The sequence below is a fragment of the Ailuropoda melanoleuca genome, chromosome 4 (assembly GCF_002007445.2).
Source record: "Ailuropoda melanoleuca isolate Jingjing chromosome 4, ASM200744v2, whole genome shotgun sequence".
Lineage (NCBI taxonomy): Eukaryota > Metazoa > Chordata > Mammalia > Carnivora > Ursidae > Ailuropoda > Ailuropoda melanoleuca.
Window position 1 is genome coordinate 137190717 of NC_048221.1, and position 23371 is coordinate 137214087.

The window sequence follows — 23371 nt, forward strand, 5'->3', positions numbered from 1 at the left end:
CCCGGAGCCCAGCCTGGCGTACAATACATAAGGGTTGAACTAATTTACCCAATCATACAGAGTAATCACCGTTCGCACTAAAGAGAGCATGCCTAGCTTTGTGAAAAGATTTTGTTCTGGTTGTTGTTTCGGGTAGGTGGTCCCTTGATGCATTTTTATTTATTTTTTAGTGTTTCTGGCAGGAAAAGCAAGGGCATTAATAATTAGACAAACAGAAAGGAGGGCAAAATTATGTCAGAAATCACTAGACTTAAGTCAATAAAACGTATGACCTTTGTTTAGAAAAATTTCATTCACACACACAATTTCAGAAAGAGAAGTCAGGCTTATTCCTTTTCCAGGACAACTGGGATACACCCAGGAAACCACAGGGACCCGCCCGGTCTCCATGGTAACCTACCTGTTTCCAGGGATTGGAGCGCTTCCTTCCTGCCTCCGTGTGGAATCCTACAATAAACTGAGGACCCAGCTTTCAAAAATAATAATTTCTGAGTGCTATAGCCATACTAATTTTTTAAAAGATGGTTTCCTTATGGTTAAGATCCTGAAATAGTTTGCCAGATGTGTGTGGAATTTTGCTGACAATTATTTCCTTGCTCAGGATAAGAAATATGGACTACAGACTATAAAAATGTGATTTTTTAAAATTTCAAATCCAAGAAACTATAAGCTGGTAGCAAAAGCAACCTCCGGTTTTTCACATTATATAGCAGTATTGTCTGCCTGGAGAGACAGCCCAGGCACCAGTGTCTCTCCCTCATTTACCCTGAAATTCACCCTTCCTATTAGCCAAGTTCTCTGATGGTTGGACTCAACTTCATAACCTTCCACTGCTGACTCAGTATCCTGGACTCAGACGGATCGAACCTCTGAAAAAGTAACAGCCTAAGAAGCCTCTGGAGTGATGCCACTGAAAGTCAGCCACAGCCCTCACAAGGGCTAAGAGGGTCCTGCTTCCCAGCCAGTAAATAAAGACAGTCAACCCAGTGTCAACCCAACATCAACCCAGTGTCAACCCAATGTCAACCCAACGTCAACCCAACATTGACCCAACGTCAACCCAGCACCAACCCAACACCAACCCAACATCAACCCAACATCAACCCAACACCAACCCAACATCAACTCAACACCAACCCAACATCGACCCAACACCAACCCAGCACCCAATCACACCCACCCAATAACAACCCAACATCAACCCAATGTCAACCCAACACCAACCCAGCACCAACCCAACGTCAACCCAAATCCACCCAACGTCCAAGGCAGGAGCAGCACAGGGAGTGAGGAAGGATCACCTCCAACTGGAAGGAGATGAAGACCAGTAGTTTTACTCTCAGGTGGGCATGAAGCAAGGGAAGGGATGGGGAATAGAAAAAGTTATTTTCAAAAAGAGAGCTGAAAAGCAGTCTGACCGACAAAACAGCAAGTAGATTCTCCGTGGAAGAAGGCCACTGTGCTCAACACCTTGTGACGAGAAAAGCAAAGGAAAAGCAACAAAAGCCGAGACCAGGCCCGGGCAGCGTGAGGACACCAACCACCTCATTCAAATACCCCAGATAATCCCTGCAGGAGCCACAAAGTCTCTTCTAGATCAAGAAGCAAAGTGAACACTCAAATTCGAGCAAGTAAAAAAGAGGAAACATATTCTCGACCATAAACAAACTACCCTCTGCCAAGTTGGGATGGTGAATTTCTAGGAAGGCTCAGAACATTCTTCTTCATAACCAGTTAATAAAGTTACTCAGCATTGAATTTAGATGAGATTAGCAAATTCTAATGATGCATTATGATAAATTTCCATTAATTCAAATCATCACAACTATGGAATTCGTGGGTTCCAGACAGTCTGACTATAAAAAGAAAGTTTGCTAAGCAAATAACAGGGTAAACAAGGTTATCGGAGGAATGTGTCCTTGGGGTTCCTTTTAAAATCTTTTTTTTTTTCCTAATTGCAAGAGTCATACACACCCATTGGTGAAGATTCAGAGTGTAGAGAAATATGAAAAAGCAGGAAGGAGAAACCACTCATGAGCCCATCAGATTCAACCACTGTTAAAAGTTCAGTATATGCCCTTCTCATTTATTTTCTCAGACTTTTTTTTTCTCCTCACAAACATAGCTGGAATGAAACTGTCCATATAGTTCTTTTTTTTTTTTTAAAGATTTTTATTTATTTATTTGACAGAGATAGAGACAGCCAGCGAGAGAGGGAACACAAAGCAGGGAGAGCGGGAGAGGAAGAGGCAGGCTCATAGCAGAGGAGCCCGATGTGGGACTCGATCCCACAACGCCGGGATCACGCCCTGAGCCGAAGGCAGACGCCCAACCGCTGTGCCACCCAGGCGCCCCTGTCCATATAGTTCTATACCTTGCTCCCCAGCCCCATATTTAGTAGAAATGTTTAAATAGCTTATTTTCAACTCCTTTAGCAAAAACCTAGCATCCTATAACCATAAATGTGCTCATTTCAAAGAATTCTTTTTTTCTTAGATTTTTTAAATTAATTAATTAATAGAGAGAGAGAGAAAGTGCTGGGGGAGGGGCAGGGAGAGGAGGAGAGACTCTCGGAGCAGACTCTGCCCTGAACACGGAGCCCAACACAGGGCTCAGTCTCACAACCCTGAGATCATGACCTGAGCCAAAACCAAGAGTTGGCTGCTTAACCGACTGAGCCGCCCAGGCAACCCCTCAAAGAATTCTTAATAATTCATTAACTCAATTAATTCAGGAGTTTGCATTACTACATACTTTTGCCCAAAATAACACAATTCTTTGTCTTCTATAATACTCCCTAATTCTCCCTAATTCACAATTAGTCAAAAAGTTCAGTCCCCCAGTTTCGTGATCATCAGCAGTAAGGACCTCCCAGAAAGAACCGAGTTGCACCATTACAAACAGCAGGGGTGTATCCTCCACACTGGTTTTCCCTGGGCGTGTCCTCTTAAAGGGACAGTCAACAGCTTCTAAATCAGGAACTGGATCTAGAACCTAAGAACTTCGCTCCACTGCCAGCCTTCTGTGCTCCCACTGCCGTCGCTCACCTCCTTTGCACCAGGAGCCCATCCTCTTCATCTCAGCTTCCTTCACACACACAGCACCGGTCCTGGCACAGGAAGTTACAGGAACGTGCTGAATGGACGGAGCGGTGGATGAAGCACACAGACTCACCTTCCCAAGTTCAGTATCCTCTGACCTTCCCCTTCCTTCTCATCTGTGCTCCACTGATCTGACCTTTCACAGGACCAGCCTCTGAAGTAGGGTGCCAGCTCTTGCTAAGGTGTCTGTGCTTTCTAAGACGTTCTTTTCCTATTTTTATTTCTTTTTTTTTGCAGTCAGTTTAGCTAGGAAAATTCTGTGCTTTATGCTGGGTGTGCCCTACAACAAAAGTTTACATTTTTTTTTTTTAAGATTTTATCTTTAAGGGACACCTAGGTGGCTCAGTGAAGTGTCTGCCTTCAGCTCAGGTCATGATCTTCAGGTCCTTGGATCGAGCCCCACCTTGGGCTCCTTGCTCAGTGGGGAATCTTTAAAGGGAAAAGATTTTATTTTTAAGTAATCTCTAACCCAACGTGGGGCTCAAACCCACAACCCCGAGATCAAGAGTCGCATGCTTGCTTGACGGACTAAGCCAGCCAGGCGCCCCTCAAGTTTACGTTTTTAAACATTTCTCCTGAACTGGAGAGCTGACAGAGAACGTAGAGGTTCCCTAGTCCTGAACTCCATTTGACAAACAAGGAAACTGAGATCTGGAGGAGGAAAACCACTCACGCCTAGTTAAAGGCAGACATCCATAATCAGATGGGGATCATTCCGCCAGCCCAGAAAGCCTTGATGACTTCTGTACCACGGTGCTGCAATTTTAGCGAATGGGTAAAACACTCACCAATCAGTGATGAGCACAGAAAACAGTGCTGACCTGCCAATCATACACTCAGCCTGCAAAGCAAGCCCCTTTGGCAAAGGTGTTAAGGTAAATGCTTCAATTCTTCCACCGCCCTACAGCCGGGGAAGGGAGTGGTGGTTTAGCCACACGTCTGGGCATCTACTGTGTTCCAGGCTCTGTGCCAAAGATGGGGGGCCATGGAGGAGAAATCCACAAGGTCCTACATGCAAAGAGGCCCACTGCCCTGGGAGAGGCAGACAAGCACAGTGCCCAACCAGGAAGGTCAGGCTCCAGCCAGCACCTGTGAAGAGGGGTAGCAAAGGGTCTGGAGAATACAACAGGGGGCCAAATTTGTCCTCCCTGGAAGGGCCATGGGGAACTCAATAGAATAGGTACCACCGGCTCTCTCCTGGGCCTGCAGGACAGGTGATTCATCAGTCAAGGCTCTCCAGAAAAACAGAACCAATAAGAGATATATGTATGAGGAGACTTACTGGACTTGGCTCATGCAATTCTGGAGGCGGAAGAGTCCCACAACCTGCCATCTGCAAGCTAGAGACCCAGGAAAGTTATTCAATCCAAGTCCAAAGGCTGGAGAATCAAGGGAGCCGAGGGTGTTAAGTCCCAGTCAGAGGCCAAAGGCCTGAAAACCAGCAGCACTGATGTCCAAGGACAAGGGAAGACAGACATCCCAACTCAAGTTGACACCTTCCACTGCCTTTTTGTTCTATTCAGGCCCTCGGTGGATTGAATGAGGCCTGCACACATCTGTGAGGGGGGTCTTTGGTACTCAGTCTAAATGCTAACGTCTTCCAGAAACACCCTCCTAGACACATCCAGAAATAAAGTTTCACCAGTTATCCGGGCATCCCTTAGGCGAGTCAAATTGACATATAAAATTAACCATCACAGGTGGGATTTTCCAAGAATATTCCAGATCAGTGAGTCTCATGAGGCCTCTTTTAGAGTAACATTCCATCACCCACCCATTTGGGTTCTCTATGCCTACCATCACCTTGTACTAACTTCTCTCATTACACTCCTAACAGTATGTGTCCCCCCGCAACCTGCCAGCAAAGAACAGCTAACTCAACAGAAATGGGCCATGTGAAGCAGTGACCCAAAGGTTGGGAAGCAATGTGGAGACTGGATGGTGGCATTGATGGTGGTGGTGAAGGTGATGATGATTACAGTGATGATGATGATAATGGTGATGGTGGTAATAGTGATGATGGTGATGATGGTGGTGATGGTGATGAGTATAAGGAGGATGATGATGGTGATGGCAGTGACGATGTGGTGATAGTGATGGGTGATGATGATGGTGATGGTAATGGTGGTAATGACAGTGATGAGGAGGAGAAGGAGGATGGTGACAGTAATGATAGTAATGATGGTGATGATGGTAATGAGGAGGGGGAGGAAGAGAATGATGATGGTGATAGTGGTGATGGTGATGATGGTGATGGTGGCGATGGTGAAGGTGAGGGGATGGTGATGATAGTGATGGTAGTAATGATGCTGGTGGCTATGATGAGGATGACGGTGAAGGTGGTGATGATGGTGGTGGTGATGACTAAGATGAGGAGAATGATGGTGATGGTGGTGATGAAGGTGAGGAGGAGGGGGATGGCGATGGTGGTGATGGAGGAGGAGGATGATGGTGGTGGTGGTGATGATGGTGAGGAGGAGGGGAGGAGGATGGTAATGGTAGTGATGGTGGTGATGACTGGGATAGTGATGGTGAGAATGCCAATGTGGATGAACTGGGAAGCCAGCATGTAGCCCAGAACAAAGCACAGGCGGAAGGAGCAATGGGCCACAGTGAGATCTTCGCACTGCTTGGAGGTCCCTGGCGGAGAGAACCTGGAATTCCTCACCTGTGCTACAACTCCCCTCCCCCTACTTCCTCCAGTGATAGTGAACATCATTTCCAAATGCATAAGCTTTCACCCTACAGCTAGCTCTGAAAACAATCAGCCAGGCCATTTTGTTTTGAGGGCAGATAATAGCATATCACCAAGAACATAAGCTAATAAAAGCAGCAATTCTTCATCCCATCTCCGAGAGAAAGGAGAGGGACAAACCCTCCCCAGAGAATAAGAATGGATCAGAAGTGCCAAAGGTCCAGCAGGAAAGAAAGCCAAGCCTCAACATCTGTCCGAGGCCTCTTTCTACCTTCACTTACTGAAAAGAAAGACACCCAAGGAAGGCAAAGCAGCCACCACATTTTGTCTCCCACCCTTGGAGGCTGAGCCAGACTGTCCAGGCTGCGTCACCAAGCATGGGATTGGCACTGCATGACTGAGGATTTTTAATAAAGCCTTATTCCTGCCACTGCCGCCCCACGCTTTGGAGAGAGAGAGAGAGAGAGAGAGAGAGCGCGCGCGCCACCAGTCCTGCCCACCCACAGCCCTGCCTTGGGCCCACGGCGGGGCATAGGCTCTTCTAGACATCCCACGCTCACTCTGGCAGGAGTGACTCTCAGCCCCACATGTAAATACAGAAAATTGTACGATGTTGGAAATGATTTGTTTTTAAACCCAGGTGATTGATTTTGAGAAGTTCCTGCTTCCCTCCAAAAATGGATTGCTGCACGGCAAAGAGAAAGGACGGGAGTGACAGGGAAGGGAAGGAGCTGTCGTCAATTCTGTTTTCTGGAAATGTCTGTTAAATGCACAGGAAGGAAGCAAAGACTTGAGCATTTTGCTGCTGGAGGGGGAAAAAAGTGCTGTGATCCATACACACGATTGCAGAGAATCGTAATCCTGCCGGTGTTCCCAAGAGTCCCCGGGGCAGCCCATTGGCACGCTAGCAAGCTCGCAAGCAAACTCAAAAAATGCTTTCAAGCACTCTGGGAGGCAAGGGATCAAGAGGTCGGGGCCTCACTGGGTCTGAGGAATGACCTAACCTAGATCTTTTTGCGCTGCCCCCCGAGTTTGGGGTCACCACGGCTGTGTCAGAGACCCTCAGAAAGTCTTCTGAGAAGACATGAGCTGGGCAATCCAAAATGGCAGCTCCCTAACCTCCAAAACATGGTCCGCACCAGCTCCCTTCCAGGAGCCTTCACACGCACTCACAGACTCTCACATCAAATGCTTTGCTACTACAGTCTGGGTCAAAAGATGCCTAATAAACCTGAAAATGAAAAGAAATCCTTAGTGGCAGAGGAGGCACGGCCCAAGAACATTTAAGTGGCAACAATGGCCACCAACACTTACCACAGACATGTGACCAGCCGATGACTCCACGCTACTCCATGTCCACGTTCCATGTGATAGTCTAACATGGTCCCCGAACCCCTTCATAACCATGAGCAAACTTGGGCTCACCCAGATGATAAATGACAGAGCACAGGCTTACTCAAACCCAGGTCTGCCGGACCCCAACATCCCTGATCTTCGGAAAGAAACAAGACACTCTTGTTGCCTATCGTGAAAGTTCTCTGCCTCAGTGGGAGAGAAAGACAGACCATTTGTGTTTTCTGTTTGGTTTTGTTTTTTACCTCTATAGGAGGGTTTCTCTTTGGTTTTGGTTTTTGTTTTCTTAAGTTTGTTAGTTAACAGACAGCAAAGAGAGACCATTTGTGACCTCCCGGTCCACACACCAGACCCAGATCTACCTGCCTACGCTGCGTGTACAATTTCTGTGACTCAGTTTGCAATCTGTAAAATGGGGTCTCCTCCTTTGCTTTTCCTTGAAGAACAAAAATAACCCAACAAGGGAATTCTTCTGAAATGCTCAAGGCGGGCAAGTGCTCGCCTCTCCCAGGGCCCCTGTCTGTCTCCCTCCCAGGAGACCTCTCTGTGCCCACGCACGCTCACGTCACTCCTACCTGGTCAGCTGTGAGCCAAGTACTGAGACAAATGAAGACACACCGTGTACCGCTCATGCCCTCCAAGGAACTTCCATGGCTTGGAGGCCATGACAAGAAAAACTGAACATCACTCCGGGAAAAGACCCAGGAGGGCAGATCCTGACTACCAAACGGGGGTGGGAGAGAAAGCAGCCTGGCTGAATTCTTGGCTCTTTTACTTCTTGCCCACGGCTTTGGGTGAGCTGGTGTGCTCTGTGCATCCTGGAGTTTTTCGTTAAAAAAAGGGTTTGACCCCTTTTGCCTCACCCTGTACTTTAAATTCAAACCCCCTGCTGGATACTCAGGAGCTGACAAGGGAAATGGGGGGAAGCAACTTCATTGAGCACAGCCAACAGGCCCTGCAGGAACCCAGCGCTGTGCTAGGGAAGAAATGGGGGCCAGAAGGACGCAGTCACTGCGTCAAAGAGCTGGCCAGCCTGCAGGCAGGCAAGCACCCAGACTCTGATCGGCCTGAGGGAGCAATCAATTCTCCCTGGAAAACTCCAGGAAAGCCTCAAGGAGGAGGCCCTGGAGCCAAATCTATAAACGCAGAAAGAAAAGGCAAATCTAGAGACAGAAAGCCCATTGGCGGTTGCCTGGGGGTGGGGGCGGGGACAGAGAGTGACAATAAATGGGCAGGAGGGAGCTCACTGGGGTGATGCAAAGGTTCTAAAACTGGATTGTGGTGACGGTTGCACAATTCTGTAAATTTACTGGAAAGTACTGGATTGTACATTTGCAATGGGTACGCTTCACGGTATATAAATTATATCTCAATAAAGCTGTTAATTAAAAAGATTTTTTTTTCAAGGATGAGTAGGCGTTTAGCAGATAAAAAAGTCTGGGTGGGAGAGAAGAAAGGCAGGTGCTGTGGCAACCCGGCTACCCTCACCCTCCCAATCTCACCTCCCCCCAGACACCTGCACCCCTCCCAGCACAGCTGAGGAAAGCTCCCAGAGCCAGCTCCCCCCACCTCCCCACCTGACCCTAGCCCAGGGGGAGGAGCTTCCCTGGAGTACTTGCCAAGCTCTGAGGGCTCCTCAGGTGGTCTCCCCAACCCCCAGCCCAAGCTGGGCTCTGGCAGGGAGGAAGCCCGTGTCCAGCTTTCAGAGTCCGGCTTGGAGCAAGGCACTCGGCAGGTGTTCAAAAGAACACTTACTGAGGAAGAGCATGAACTTGGGGTGGGGGTGGGGGCGGGGAGGGGCAGGAGTGCAGAGTGACCTGATGACAACAATGACTGCAATGGAAGCAGAGCTCCAGGGATGGAGAGCAGGGGCTAGGGCAACCGAGGACTGACCAATTCACGATTTCCGGGCAGAGAAGGGAAAAGAGCCCAGAAACACTCCTGAGGTTTCTAACTGTTAATGAACAAGTAGGAGAGCCTCATTCACTGCAACAAGTGAGAGGGACCCGCTTGGGGGTGGAAGGAAGTTCTGGGCTCTGCTTTGATGTGGCGCAGCGTGGAGCCTGCCCCCCAGCGTTGGGTCTGAGCCTGGGGAGAGCTCAGGTTTGCTCACCTGCCAAGGCACGGACGTGAGCCTAGGTGAAAGGAGAGCACTTAGAATGGTGCCTGACCAAGGGACACCTCCCTGGCTGAACGAAACACAGAGCAAGGGAAGATTTCAGCTGGGGCAACAGAGTACAGAGGCAATCCACGGAGACTTCCACGGGGAGAACACGCACCCCGCAAAGCCTTCTTTCTGTCTGCGGAAGCATGGCAGCTTTATCCACGGAGTACAAATGTAACTACCCTGAGTGCTTCTTAGCCAAGGGTCATAGACCCATCACTTGCTCCTCAGAAACTTCTCGTCGAGTGAGGCGGGTGGGACTGACGCCAGCACCCCAACCCGTCTCCTGGCTTCCTGCCAACCCGAGCTGCACCTCCCGAGCTGAAAAGCAACAGATATCCGGAAAACACAGCTGCTGGACTAGCAGGTGTGGGGGGTGCACTTGGCTTAGAAAGGTAAATGGAGGGGTGCCTGGGTGGCTCAGTGGGTTAAGCGGCTGCTTTCAGCTCAGACTGTGATCTCGGGATCCTGGGATCCATGGAGCCCCGCAGCAGGCTCCCTGCTCAGTGGGGAGTCTGCTCCCTCCTCCTCTACTCCTCCTCCTGCTTGTGCTCACGCGTGCTTGCTCTCGCGCTCTCTCTCAAATAAATATTTTTTAAAAAAGAAAAAGGTAAATGAAAAGATCCCCAAGAAGACATCTTTGCCCACCTGATGCCAGCAGGGGAGGGTTGCAACAGGAAGAGCTGGGATCTCTCCGAAAGTGTCTTTAGTTAGTCATGCCTCATAAATGCAGAGATATGAAGCTTTGCCTCTGAAATTCAATTAGACTTGAAAGGACATGGCCAAGGCAGAGTTCTCTTAAAGGATTTACTGTGCTTTCCTGATGATAAGAAGAAAAAAAATCTTTAGACTTGCACCTTGCTCATCAGTGCCTAAGAGATGCTCACCTGTCAAACTGTATTGATCACCGGAAGTTACATTAAAACCCATGCCACTAGATTCCAACCTTTTCTTTTCTTTTTTTTTTTTTTTTGTAAAAAGTGATTTGAAAGAAATCTTTTCCCCCATGGAACAAGAGTCACTGAGCCAGCCCCTACCTACGCCTGCTCTATCTCCATATACCATTACCTGTCACCCCCTGATTAGAAACTCAACCCAAAGGGAAGAGGACAAGAGCCACAGGAGAGGCCCAGAGGCACAGCCTTACATGTGGGCATGAAAACACCAAAAAAAACCCAATGAGACTGTGGGAGAATGGCGAAGCCCAAAGTAGACAGAGCGCGATTAAGGCTTATAAGTGCCCTCCTTCCCCAGACACAATGACATCCAGGGCTGACAAACTAGAAAAACACACATAATCCCCCATCAAGCCCCGACTGGCAACTCACAAAGGGGAAGCATTATCCCATAACAAACAAGCGTGGTGTAGGGCTTCCTGGCATGCTAGACTCTAACACAAACCCGATCCTGATCTAGATAAAATTTCGGCAGCCAAAGCGCTCACTCCGTGGTGCCAGATAAACTCTGGGGCTCCTTAGTAGTATCCAGGATGAACCCTGCTCCCCAAGTGACCAGTGCACTTTACCACTCATGAGTGGCTATACTAGGTCCCAGGATAAGTTGGGGGGAAGGACCATAGACTAATACACAAACGCCTAATAGGGTATTCTTATGGGAAAAGGCAACCCTTGGAACCGTGCACGTGGAGCCCCAGGGGGAGTGGGTCCGACCCCCCCCCAAAGACAGCAAGCACGACTGCTTTAGCAGGATGAAACCCCAGAACAACTCCAGGAAGAGACAGAGATCGGGAAGGAGGAGGCCCAGATGGGGACTGTGCGTGAAGGCGAGTCCACTCCTTGTCACTCAACAGCTTATATTTCCAATTCTGCACAGCCCAGTGGCCAAAAAGGGGCATTAAGATAAAATCTGAAGGAACTAGTCCAGGCTGCTTTATATCTCTTAGAGTTTCCCTCTAGAGGGCTTATGGAAATGAATGGATCACCGGCTAGGGTTTGGGCAAATCTCTGTTCTTCTGGGGGTTTGACCTGTTGTTTCTCCACAAGTCTGCACTTCCAGGCATCTGCTTCCCAATGCCAAGCGTCCCCAATTATTATCGCACGTTGACATCTATTTTTCACCTTACAAAAAGCGTCCAAGTGGAACCCAAAGGGAGCAGGCAAGGCTAAAACACACCACATCCCACGGCAAGCGAGAAGCAGAGCCCCTGGGCCTTCCCTCCAGCACATTATCCAATAAAACCTCAAGAGCTCAGTAATTACAGGCGCTCTCAAAAGTGAAACAGAAATAGATCGAGGGCCGAAACACTGGTTTGCTTGAGACAAAGGGCTGGTTTTAAGCAGGAAAACACAAAACAACGACCCCAAAAACAAACAGCCCAGCTTTTGGTCTGTCTCCTGAGCTGAGAAAGCCAGCCTGATTTTTTTTTTCCACTCTTATTCAATCTGATTATGGGGAAGAGAGTAGGATTCGGATGAAAAGCCCTTTTCTCCTCCAGGATATAAAACCATTTTATGCAGCAGAAAAAGCAGGTTGCATTCTAAGTGTGCCCCTGACACCAAATCGGATGAAAACTTAGCTCATCCAGGTCCCCTGGCCTGCCGTCACCACTGAAACCCCAGTATTCGGGGCTGGCAGAAGACAGACCAAGCAAGAGCTTTCTGCTCCTGTGTCATAAAGGCCTGCAAACGATTCCAGCTTCCCTGAGCACACCCACCGGGAGCAGGTGATCCGGGGAAACACATCCCATACCCACGCCCAGCCCAGCTGATGATCCCCACCGCCCCGTGCCCATTCCATGCCGATGCTCCGTTTTGAGAGCGTCATGCACCATGAGGTCGGCTGCTCCCTTCTTGAAAGGTTATTTGTTTTTCCTACTGGGAAGGGTCCTGAGAGGAAGAAAGAAACCACAGCGATGGAGGGAAGGAATCTCCAGCTCTGGCAGAAGGCAGCAGGGCAGCCGAGGCCAGCTGGCCCTGCTGGGTCTAGCAAGCACCAGGCTGCGGTTGGCAGGACTCTCCCCGGGAGTGAATCGTGGTTAGAGGGAGCGCACGTTCACTGCAGTTCAATGTTACGTAGCAGTAGGCTTCAAACCAAATATTTTAGAAATTAAGGTGCAGGACTAGGAGGAAGGATCCCTCGGCCTCCTGCGTAACACTGATCCAACGGAGCCGTCGTTGGCTGGGTGGGGGTAGGGTAGGAGGGTGTCCAAAGCCCAGGCCCAAGGCAGCACTTGCGGTCCTGGCAAACACCCTCCCCTAGGGGGACTAGGTGTTGGCCGGGAGTAAAGGGGATGGCCTTCAGCTTGACCAGGCCGGGCCGGGATGCCCTGGGAGCCCGAGGTCCACCTCTGCGGGAAGCATCACTTCCACGCCCTGGCTGTCAGACTGTGCGAGCTGCAAGCCCCGGGGGACTAGGCACTTGTTGAACAAAAAGGCTCCCGACTCCAGCAGCCGCCGCAGTTGGCCAGGAGAGGGACCCCCAGCTCGGGCGCGGGAGCCTTCGCTGCTGGGCTCCGCGCGCTCCTGCACACCCAAGGCGGCGCCGCCCGGGAGGTGCGGCGAGCAGACAGCGCACCCGGCAGCCTAAACTTTCTCGAATCTCGGTGCTTCGCAGTTAAGTTAGGGCCGTGAGAAAGGCACAAAACACGCGCGGCGGGGGGGCGATCAGGGGATGTAATAGCCCCACCCACGATAAAGGAAAAAATTTATTAATAAAGGGAGAGACACTAATTGACACTAATTCAACTAACTTAGCACCTACTATGTGCCAAGCACTGGGCCGAGAGTTATCTTTAGTGCGTTCTCATTTTAAATGTCATGGCAGACCCCGAGGGAGGAACTGTCCCCATTAGATAGAGAAGCAAACCTCAGCCAGAGAAGGTGGCGTGTCTGGCCCAGGTCGCAGTGCGGGTCACGACGAGGCCAGGGCTCCTAACGCCGGAGCAGGGCTCTGTCCGTCGCCCCTCGGCCTAGTACGGAGGAAGCAGATGGCCGCCGCGCCAGCCCCCTACCCTGGCCGGAGCGCACCTGCCACCCACGTGGGCCGCGCGGACCTGCCCCCCAGCGGGGCTAGCCTAGGCTGCCCCCAAGAGAGCCGCTCTAGCTCCTTTGGATCCCAGCTGTCCCCGGGTCCCTGGAGCTCCGCACTGCGCCGGCCGGCGGGAGACAGAGGGCTCCGCACGCAGGGCTGGACCGCCCACGCCCACCCTGCCACCAGCGCCCCACGCGCAGCCGCTCACACCAGCCACCCGCCCCGCACCCGTCCCCACCAGCAACTGCGCCCGGACACACAATTCCACAAACGCAACCCAAAATGTGCACACCCACTGTACACACGTATCCCCACGAGGACACGCCATTCCAGGGACACACCACCGTCCTCGGTCACCCACAACTCCACCACGTAGACAAACACAGGCACCCCCAACACACACACGCACGCACACACACACACACACACACGCAGACAGCCCGCTCACAGCTCACGCCGGTGCACACGCCCGCACTCTCCGCAGCCAGCCAGCCCCCAGCCTCCCTACCTGCTCCGGCGCAGGACTCGGTCCGCCGGCTTCCCGAGCCCAAGTTCGGAGCGGCTGGCGCGGGGGCGGGCGCGGGCCGCTGCCCGGGACGAGCGCGCCGAGGCCGGGAAGGGTGGCTAGGAGCGCGGGCCTCTGTGAGCCCGCAGCCTCCGCGCCGACCCTGCGCTCATCGCCTCCCAGAAAAACAAAAGGAAGCCGGCAGCAAGGGAGGGAGCGAGGTGGAGGAGCCCGCCCGTCCGCCGGTCCGCCCGTCCGCCGCCTGCAATCGCCGCGGCCCGCCTGCCAGCGCCGGGAAGGAAGGGACTCGAAGGCGGGACCCGGAGGCGGGGGCCGGGGGCGGGGCGTGCGGCCGGGGCTGGCGCACAAGTTTCCTGCGGACCCGCCCCCGCTCCGGCCACGCCCCCAGGCTTGGCCACGCCCACCTGCCCTGCTTGGGTCGCGCCCCCGTCCCTAGCCTCGCCCCTTGTTGGCCCTTCGGTGCCGGGCCTCCAAGCCTTCCAAGCCTGGCCGGTCTCTTGCTCTTCAGCGCACTCTCCGCCCAGCCTGGGCCCTGACCCGGTCCCAGTCCCGGGTGGGTTTGGGCGCAGTAGCGGAGCCGAGCACCGGTTCCGCCTCCCTAACCCTTGGCCTCTGGCCTGCGGGTGTGGGAGAGGCGGGGAGGCGGCACCGGGAGGGGCCAGCTCCGCGCCCACTCCCCCGCCTCCCCAGTCCTCTGCAGGAAGTGCGGCCCGGGTGGCCCAGAAAGGGAAGAGGCCGGAGTCGCCCCAGGCCGTCTCCCAGGGCCCTCTGGCACCCTCACCGCCAGTCCCCTGAGCACAAACCACCAGCCTTCCCGCGCCGGTTTCCGGGAAGGAGCCGAAGACCCGGAGGAGGGACACCTGAGTTGCAGTTCTGGTTGCCTTTGCGGGTTCTGGGCGATTTGGGCAAGTCTCTGAGACTCCCTCCCCGGGGCTTGGTTTCCCCACCTATAAAATGGACGGGAGGAGGAGCAGGCTTCTTCGGGCCCTTCCCTCCCTGACACGCTGTGGGTCTTCAGTCTCTGGTGAGGAAGGGACTTGGTGGACATCTCGGTCCCAGAGACAGGCAGCCTGGGAGCCGAGGAGAGACAAACCTGTGTTTCCTGTAGACTTCCTCTGTGCCCCTCCGAAGGCCCCTACCTGAGAAGGAAGGAAGAAAGGACTGTGCTTCCCAGAGCCCCTCACCCCAGTAGCTCCTGAAAATCTGGGCCCTGGAAAAAGCAAATATATACACACACCCACCACTACCACCACCACCCACCCCAAACATCCCCGAAGAAAGGTAACCACAGAAACAGCCCTGAATGTGGAGCTGGGCGTTAGTGTTAGGCTGAGACAGACTGTCGTTCTGGCGTCTCCAGGGGAGAACTCAAATCTTCCTGCAAATCCTCCTCCACAGAAACCCGGTGAGTGAACTCCCACCACCCAGGATGCTGCTGAGAGGCATGCTGGTGGGCGGCTGGGGGGGGGGCATAGCTGGGCTGGCAGGCCAGGTGGTCCGAGCCCAGACCCCTCTCTCAGCAAGCAAATGGCAAAACCAACCCCAGAGGGAGTGAGTCTCCTAGGCAGCCCTGCTGTGGGAACCAAATGCAATAATGATCGTGAGCGTCAGCGGCATGGGGCGGTGGTGATGTCACACCCAGAGGCTCTGTACCCAGAGGCAGCATCTTTCCTTCTCAGCAGACCAGGGACCAGGGTCACTGAGCAGCTCTCCTGTCATCTGTTGGTGCAGAGGGTGGGGTGACATACAGGTGAGAAGCCCCCAGCCACGGTCAGGCCCGTCAGCCAGGTGACCACAGATACTGGGTTAACTGGCATAGGTTATGTTCTGCTGTGGTCACACCTAAGACCCACCTCTCACTCAGGCTGCGATTTGGTGCTAGGTGGGAGGGCACAGGGAAGACGCCTCATAGGCTTTCAGAACTCCAGCCTCTTCCATCTCGAGATTCTCCCTTCCGGGCTTCCAAGGACTCCACTGGCCCCTTGACTTCCAGCCAGCAACAAGGCAGGAGATAGTACGAGGGGACAGGGGTCTCCAGGTGGGGGGAGGGGGTCATCGGGAGCCAGGCCTGGAAGAGGCACACATGACATGGGTCTGCATTCAGTGACCAGAATTAGTCACGTGGTGCTCCCTGGCTGCCAGGGGTCCGGGAATTGCAGCCTTCCTCTGTGCCCGGGAGAAAACCTTCGTGTTGGTGAGCACGTCGTGATGTCTCTGCCACAGATTCAGAGCACAAGTCTCCCCAGCTCAGTCGCAGGGCAATAGACAGACGTCCACAGAGAACCTGGTAATCACCATCGTGGAGGACTGGGTCGAGCTGGCTGTGACCCCCTGCAAAATCAGCCCATGGGGAGAGGGGCAGGAGCGCTCACAGAGCAAGTGACAGTTTCACTGGGCCTTGAAAGTGAAGGAGGAGGGGAAAGCACGGGAGGCCCAGGGGGAGGCCGGTGGAGGACAAGGAGGCTCAGGGGGAGGACAGAGGCCCACTGGGCCAGTCCTGGACCTCGCCTGTCAGTGGACCTCCGGGCCTTTGCTTGAGCCATCCTCTCTGACTCATCTGGAACCTACCTATCCCTCAGGGCTCAGTTAGATTTCACCCAGCCCTCTGACCTCTCAGTCCTTGAGCGCTTCTCCCTTCCCCGAACTTCTAAAGGAGTGTCTCCCGCTGGTGAGATACAACCTGATCTTTTCCTTCTGTTCTTGCAGGGCATAGAGCCGTTACTCAGTAAGTACTTCTGAATTTAATAAACTAGAGCAAAGCAAAAAGCAAATTCAGGATACGGTGTTCTGTTCGTTTCCTGGGGCCGTCCTAACGAAGTACCACTAGCTGGCTGGCTCAGACCCAGGCATTTATTGGCTCAGAGTTCTGGAGGCTGGGAAGCCCGAGATCAACGCGTCAGCAAGGTTGGGTCCTCCGAGGGACCTGAGGGGGAATCTGTTCCAGGCCTCTTCCCTGATTTCTGTCAGGTGTTTCTTGGCTTACAGATGGCTGTCTTCTCCCTATGTCTTCCTATCACCTTTCCTCTGTGTGTGTGTGCCCCGGGCCCAAATTTCCCCTTCGTATAAGGACACCAGTCCTATGGGATTAGAGCCCATTTTAATGGCCTTGATCGTGTGCAAAGACACTGTTTCCAAATAGGGTCATATTCACAGGTACCCGAGCTGAGGACTTCAACGTCTTTGTGGGGGAACATTCAACACGTAGTAGGTGGCCTGCTGTATATACAATTTGTCTTCCATACCGTGACTGTAAACACTGACAGTCAGGAATGAGTCTCATTATTCTTAATAGTAACTGACTTAGGGCAACTGGGTGGCTCTGTCGGTGAAGCGTCTGCCTTCGGCTCAGGTCATGATCCCAGGGTCCTGGGATTGAGTCCTGCATCAGGCTCCCTGCTCAGTGGGGAGCCTGTTTCTCCCTCTCCCTCTGCCTGCTGCTCCTGCTGCTTGTGCTCTCTCACTCTCTCAAAATAAATAAAATCTTTAAAAATAATAATAATAACTGACTTAGTTTTATGACATTACTGTTTGTGAAGCACTTTTGCATATGCTATTTCCCACATTCTTGAGATCATTCCCACATTTTACAGATGAGAGCACTTATATTTGGAGAAAGGAAATGTCCAAGGACACATATCAGCATCAGTGGTGGCCAGGTCGAAAAGCCAGATTCAGTATCACTGTGCTGGGCCTACACAGGCTTCAGAAAAAATACTATTTAAAAAACAATGATTTGTAGTCCTTTGATGAACTTGAGTGTGTATCCTTACTAAGGAGGTTCTTTCCAATAAACAGGGTTCTAGCTCACAGACCCCTGCTTCTGAATGCTTGAGGAAGTGAAGGCCCACTTGTCTCCGGGTCCTCTTTTGCCTCTGGTCCTCTGTGTCATTGCAACTACCGAGGGGAGAAGCGTGGCTGCTGGGAATGGAGGGGGCCGTGCTGCCTTAGGCTAGGCGCAGCACCTCTGGCTGCCTACCCTTCCCCTGACGCCAGAAGCTCAAACCAGAGAAAACAGTCAGAGAACCTGCTGGCAGCCCCCATGGCAAGACTCATTGGGATCGCTGGATCCTGCCTCCGGCCACTAGGGCTCAGAGGTGGGAAAAACGGATGACGAGGCCACCTTGCCTCTCCCTGAGGTCCACCAGCATTCATGAAGGCCCTCGAAGCAGATGCTGTGACCCATGGCTTACCTAGGGAGTGTGACTCAGAGGCACATTCGGATGGATCTCCCCTCCCCCTTCCCCCTTGCAAGCTCCGAGGGATCAAGATAACCGAGAGTGTCCCTTCTCCTAGAGCAACTCTCCTGCTATGGACTGAATCATGTCCCTCCAAAAGTCATACCCTGAAGCCATAGCACACCCAGTGTGCCTGTATACGGAGAGAGGGTTTTTTGGAAGTAATTAAGGTTAATGAGGTCCTAAGGGGGGAATCCTCATCCAATAGGATTGGTGCCTTTATAAGAAGAGGAAGAGGGAATGAGGGAATGAGATCTCTTCCTCTCTCCACAGAGGCCACGCGAGGACACAGCGAGAAGGCAGCCATGTGCAAGCCGGGAAAGGAACCCTCACCAGATTCTGAATCTGCCAACACCTTGGTCTTGGACTTCCAGCCTCCAGAGCTGTGAGAGATAAATGTCTGCTGTGAGCCTCTCAGTCTTGGGATTTTGTTATGGTGGCACAAGCTCAGACATGCCAGTATATCTTTTCATCTTCTGTTTCCCACCCCATCTGCCCAGCTGCCCCCTTGCATCTCAGGGCTGGGCCCCGGGACCCAGTCCTCAGGACCGGGGGCGTTCAGGACCTTGTCTGGAGCGGTGCATCGCCCACTTGCCCCTGCTGCCTGAAGAGCAGGGTGAGGGTATGGAAGGGAGCCTGGCTTGCCGGTGAGGGCTCGGGAGCCGAGCTGTCTCTCAGCAGCACCACAGGCACGCCGCTGAGGTGCAGGGGAAAGCGAGAGGGTTCCGGGGCAGGCAGACCTAGAGGCAGGTCTGGCTCCGGCAGTCATCGGCATGGGGACCTTGGCAATCACTCCCTTCCTCCTTTCCTCCTTCCCTCCTTCTCCTTTAGCAGGTCCAGAACATTCTCTTCAGCAATCCCAATTGAGCCCTAATCCAGGGTTCTGATGTCCTAATTTGTGAATTGTGGATGCCCGGGTCTCCCTTGGACTAAAAGAGGCAATGCATGTAAAGGGCCTCTGGCATGGTACATACTCGCTGCGGGATACAGACATTACCCTCGGCATCGTCAGTGGCAGCACCAAGGCGGACCGACTTAGTACAAATGTACAGAGGAAAGCATCCCCGGTAGATCTCAGGAGACCCAGGTTCGAGACCCAGTTCTGACACGTTCTAGCTGCATCCCCTGAACAAGACACTTAACCTCTGGGAGCTTTTTTCCTCAGGACAGCGCTGCCCACAGGTGACCAGCTCGGGGAGAGGGTGAGATGCACCAAGGGTTTGGGAAGTGGCCTGGGACCCTGTTGAAGCACCTGCTGGGGTCTTCGGGTGCTGATCTTGAAGTCACGGCTCTACAAGGAGTGGTCATGGTGCATCGGACTAGAGCCCCTGGGACAGGTGTACCTTGCTGGTTTGCACAGCTGGATGGACGGGGACTTGTGTCCATGTCCTGCATGATGACCCAGGGTAGGCGGGGGACACTGCAGCCACAGCCTGCCAGGCCCCCCGTATGGCAAGCCAAACCCCCAGCCCGGGGAGCTGCACACCGGGCCTGCTGTCTTTTCCACGCTGGTGACCCATGAGGGAAGCGGCCAAGAGTCTGTCTGGCTGCATCACACTCCAGCTCAAGCACGAAACCCAAAGCCAAACACAAACAGTGGCTTTGACCGCTGTTCCCAACCAGTCTGAACTGGAGAAGGCTGCTCACCTTTCCAGCTCTGCTTCGGATGCTTTCCTCTTCTGGGATCTAGAGCTCCTGGAGCCAGAGAACTCGGTACCTGCCCTGAGCAGGACAGTAGGCGAGTGTCTGCCTGAAACAGCTCAGCGGCTAATGTGGAGTGGAAGTCACACTCCACAGCCCTGCTTGTCTCTCATTTCACCTTCTAGCCAACTGTCCACATCCCAACAGAAAGAAATGTGACCCACATATGCAGGCACATTTTGAAGTGTAAAAAGACACGGGCAAAATTTGTTTTAATGATACATTTTTTTAATTCAACATAGAGGAAATGTTATTACTTCAACATGTAATCACTCTAAAAATTATGAATATTTTGCATTCTTTTTTCATATTAAGTCTTCGACGTCCAGGGTGTGTTCTATATTTATAGCACATCTCAGTTCCCGCTAGCACAATTCAAGGGCTTAATAGCCATATGCGACCAGTGGCTGTCATCTAGAGGGAGCACACATAGAGCAATGGATCCCCATCTTTAGGGTGCATAGGAATCCCCTGCAGAGCTTCAAAAACACAGATTGCTAAGCCCCACCCCCAGAGTTAATGATTCACAAAGTCAGGGGTGTGGCCTGAGAATCTGCATTTCTAACAAATTACCAGGTGATAATGATGATGCTGGTCAGGAGTCCACACTTGGAGAACCACTGGCCTAGGCAGTCTTCTGAGGCAGACGAAACGTGCTTTATAACTGACATCTGGGAAAGCTGTATCATTACAACAAAGCTACAGTAATCAAGAGAGTGTGGTACTTGCATAAGGATACATCTATAGATGAATGGAATAAAACCGAAAGTCCAGAAACAAGTCCTGACATTTGTAATCAATTGCTTTTTGACAAGTGTGCCAAAACAGTTCAGGGGGAGAAAGAATAGTCTTTCCAACATGTGATGTTGGAACTGGATGGTCACAGATGGTCACCTGGAGAAGAATGAAGTTGGGCCCCTACCTCACACCATTTACAAAAATTTAATTCCAGATGGATCAAGGACCTAAATGTAAGAGCGAAAGCTATAAAGCCTTAGAAGAAAACCCAAGCATAAATCTTTGGGACCTTGGATCAGGCAATGGCTTCTTAGATATAACAGCAAATGTACAGGCAATCAAAGGAGAAAAGTTGACAAAATTGAAAACTTCGGTTCTCCAAAGGGCACCATCAAGAAAATGAAACGACAACCCACGGAAAGGGAGAAAATATTTGCAAACTGCATATCTAATAAGGAACTTCTGTGGCATATATATAATGAACTCTCACAACTCAACAATAAAAAGACAAATGACCCAATTTAAAAATGGAAAGGGATTTGGGTAAACATCTCTCTCAGGAAGCTAAAACCAGGGCCAATAAGCACATGAAGAGATGACCAACGTTATTAGTTATCAGGGAAATACAAAGCAAAAACTCTGTGAGATGACTTCACACACAGTAGCGTTTTTATAATCAAAAAGAGGAACAGTAAGTGTCGGTGGGGATTTGGAGAAGCTGGAACCCACCCACGTTCATTGCCGGTGGTAATACAAAATGGTGTGCTAGCTGGGAGTCTGGCCGTTCTTCCAAAAGCTAAACATAGAGTTTACCATCAGTTCTACTCCCAGGTGTATACCCCAGAGAATGGAAAATAGATTCACCCCAAAACTTGGGCATGGATGTCAATAGCAGCACTCTTCATAATTGCTACAAAGTAATGAAGGGGGTGGGGGGAAAGAGACATTCGCAGGCACTGAGGGGAGAGCGTAAATGGCAACAATCCCAAGATCTGGCAAAGTTGGAGAGAACAAATACCCTTCAACCCAGCAACTGCCCCTCTAGTTACCCACCCCAAGAAAACTTCTGTGCATACCTAAGTCAAAACGCCACGTGGGAGAACACATCACAACATGGGAGGAGTGAAAAGCAGCCTCAGGGTCCTGCATGGGTGGGAGGAGTGAAAAAAGCACATTATATTCATACAACGCTTTACTATAGATGGTAGTAAAATCCATCAACTGGATATGCCTGAATCAACATAGACAGATCTTTAAAAAAGCATTGAATATGAAAAAAGATAAGGAATGGAAACAGAATGGCATGTTACTGTTAAGTTCCCATACGACAATACAATGTACATTTGTGTAAATGTGTACAAATATAGCAAAAGTATCAACGTGGAGGGAAAGACAGCCCACGGATTCCTGTTAATGATTGCTTCTGGGAGATGGGAAAGAGAGTACAGTGCTAATCGACTGTACCTGACATGCATTATTTCTAAAAATACAAAGCCAGTCTGTTCTGATAGCAACTCTGTTGCGAAAACGTATGTGTCTCATATTTATCTCTATATTTATCTGTGTTTTACTGTATTTCTCATAAAAAAAGGTAACATGAACAGTATCCCTTGTCCTTCATCTTGTCTATTGCGAAGTCTGGATGCTAATTTATGGTAATGCCCAGCGAATGTAAAAGTCAGGGTGCCAGGAACCCCAACCTTTGGGAACACAGCCCTCAAACCAAGTACAGGGAACAGCTCCTGCCATGGAGGAGAAGGTCATTGTGCAGCCCAGGTCCTGAATTCTGTAGAATTCAGCCTTAGTTGGTAAAACAAGGCAGAAGCATGGAAACCAGAGTGGAGAAACACCAGTAGCTCAGAAGGATGGTAAATTTCACGTCTTTGGAGTGGAGTCAGTGACGTCACTGTGAAGCTCAGAATAAGGAAGGGCCAGGACATGGGGAGCATTGCCAACGTCAGTGTGTAGAAAGATAGCCCACAAAGAGAGACAGGTAGAGAAAGCGTTGGACACCACAGCTTCCCAGGTGGGCGGGGACCCTGTGCAGAGGGGAGGAAGGAGGGACAGAGCTTCAGGACCCACAAAGCCAGGCATCTGTCCGGTCAATGGCATGAGGACTTCCAGGCAGATGCAGGCTGCTCCCACACAGCTAAGTAACCCCTGAGGACAACACCCCGAACTCACGGTGTCACAGCTGCTGTGACATGCCTCCCAGATTCCCCGTCAGAGCTGAGACACGCCCCCCTCAGCTGCTGGGAACATTGGTTGCTCATGGCTCTTGGCTGATCCCTCCCTGGAAATTGCCATTGAGTGAAAAGAGCTGCCTGGCTCCAGGTTCCCTGCCCCCCCCCAGGTTCAGCCCCCCATCCAATAACTGGTAACGTGGGGACCTACCCCAGAGCATCTCTGAAGGTCTAGCTTGGCCTCGGAGCTCCCTGTGGGGACGGCTGCCCTCACCCTGTGGCCCTTCCTTCCTGAAGAGGTGCGTGCCCAAGGGCGCTCCCTAATAAACCTCTGGTTCGAAAATCTCATCTCCAAATCTGTTTCCTAGGGAACAATGTAAGATACGGGATATCTAACAACAGTCAAGACGATATTACAGTGTGTTAGGAGCCGCTCTGAGGCTGCGTGTAATACATCTCTAGTCACTTCAGTATTAGAATCAGCTGCAAATCATAAAGGCCCCCAAAATATTGGCTTCAGCAAGATAGATGTTTAGTTCTTTCTCATTTAAGAGCAGCCCAGGGCAAAACTATTCTATAGGACAAAACGCAGGAAGGTAGTACCTGGAGCAGATGCATGGAGGGTCGGGGGAACAGGGATGGAATGGAGAGGGGTGCAGAAATTTTGGGGAGTGATGGAAATAGT

The 23371-nt window shown here is 51.6% G+C and overlaps 1 protein-coding gene and 1 long non-coding RNA gene across 2 annotated transcripts in view; one reads left to right on the plus strand and one right to left on the minus strand.

Moving 5' to 3' along the window:
• HPCAL1 (hippocalcin like 1) overlaps nucleotides 1–14129 on the minus strand; it is a 112500-nt gene extending 98371 nt beyond the window's left edge. The window contains exon 1 of the mRNA XM_002921512.4: nucleotides 13812–14129. The gene's annotated coding sequence lies outside the window, so the exon portion shown is untranslated. The remainder of the gene's footprint in view (nucleotides 1–13811) is intronic.
• Nucleotides 14130–14284: 155 nt separating this feature from the next.
• On the plus strand, nucleotides 14285–18480 carry LOC117802060. The gene is made up of 2 exons (XR_004625095.1): nucleotides 14285–15234; nucleotides 18338–18480. It is a non-coding gene; the product is annotated as an uncharacterized LOC117802060 (long non-coding RNA).
• The last annotated feature ends 4891 nt before the right edge of the window (nucleotides 18481–23371 follow it).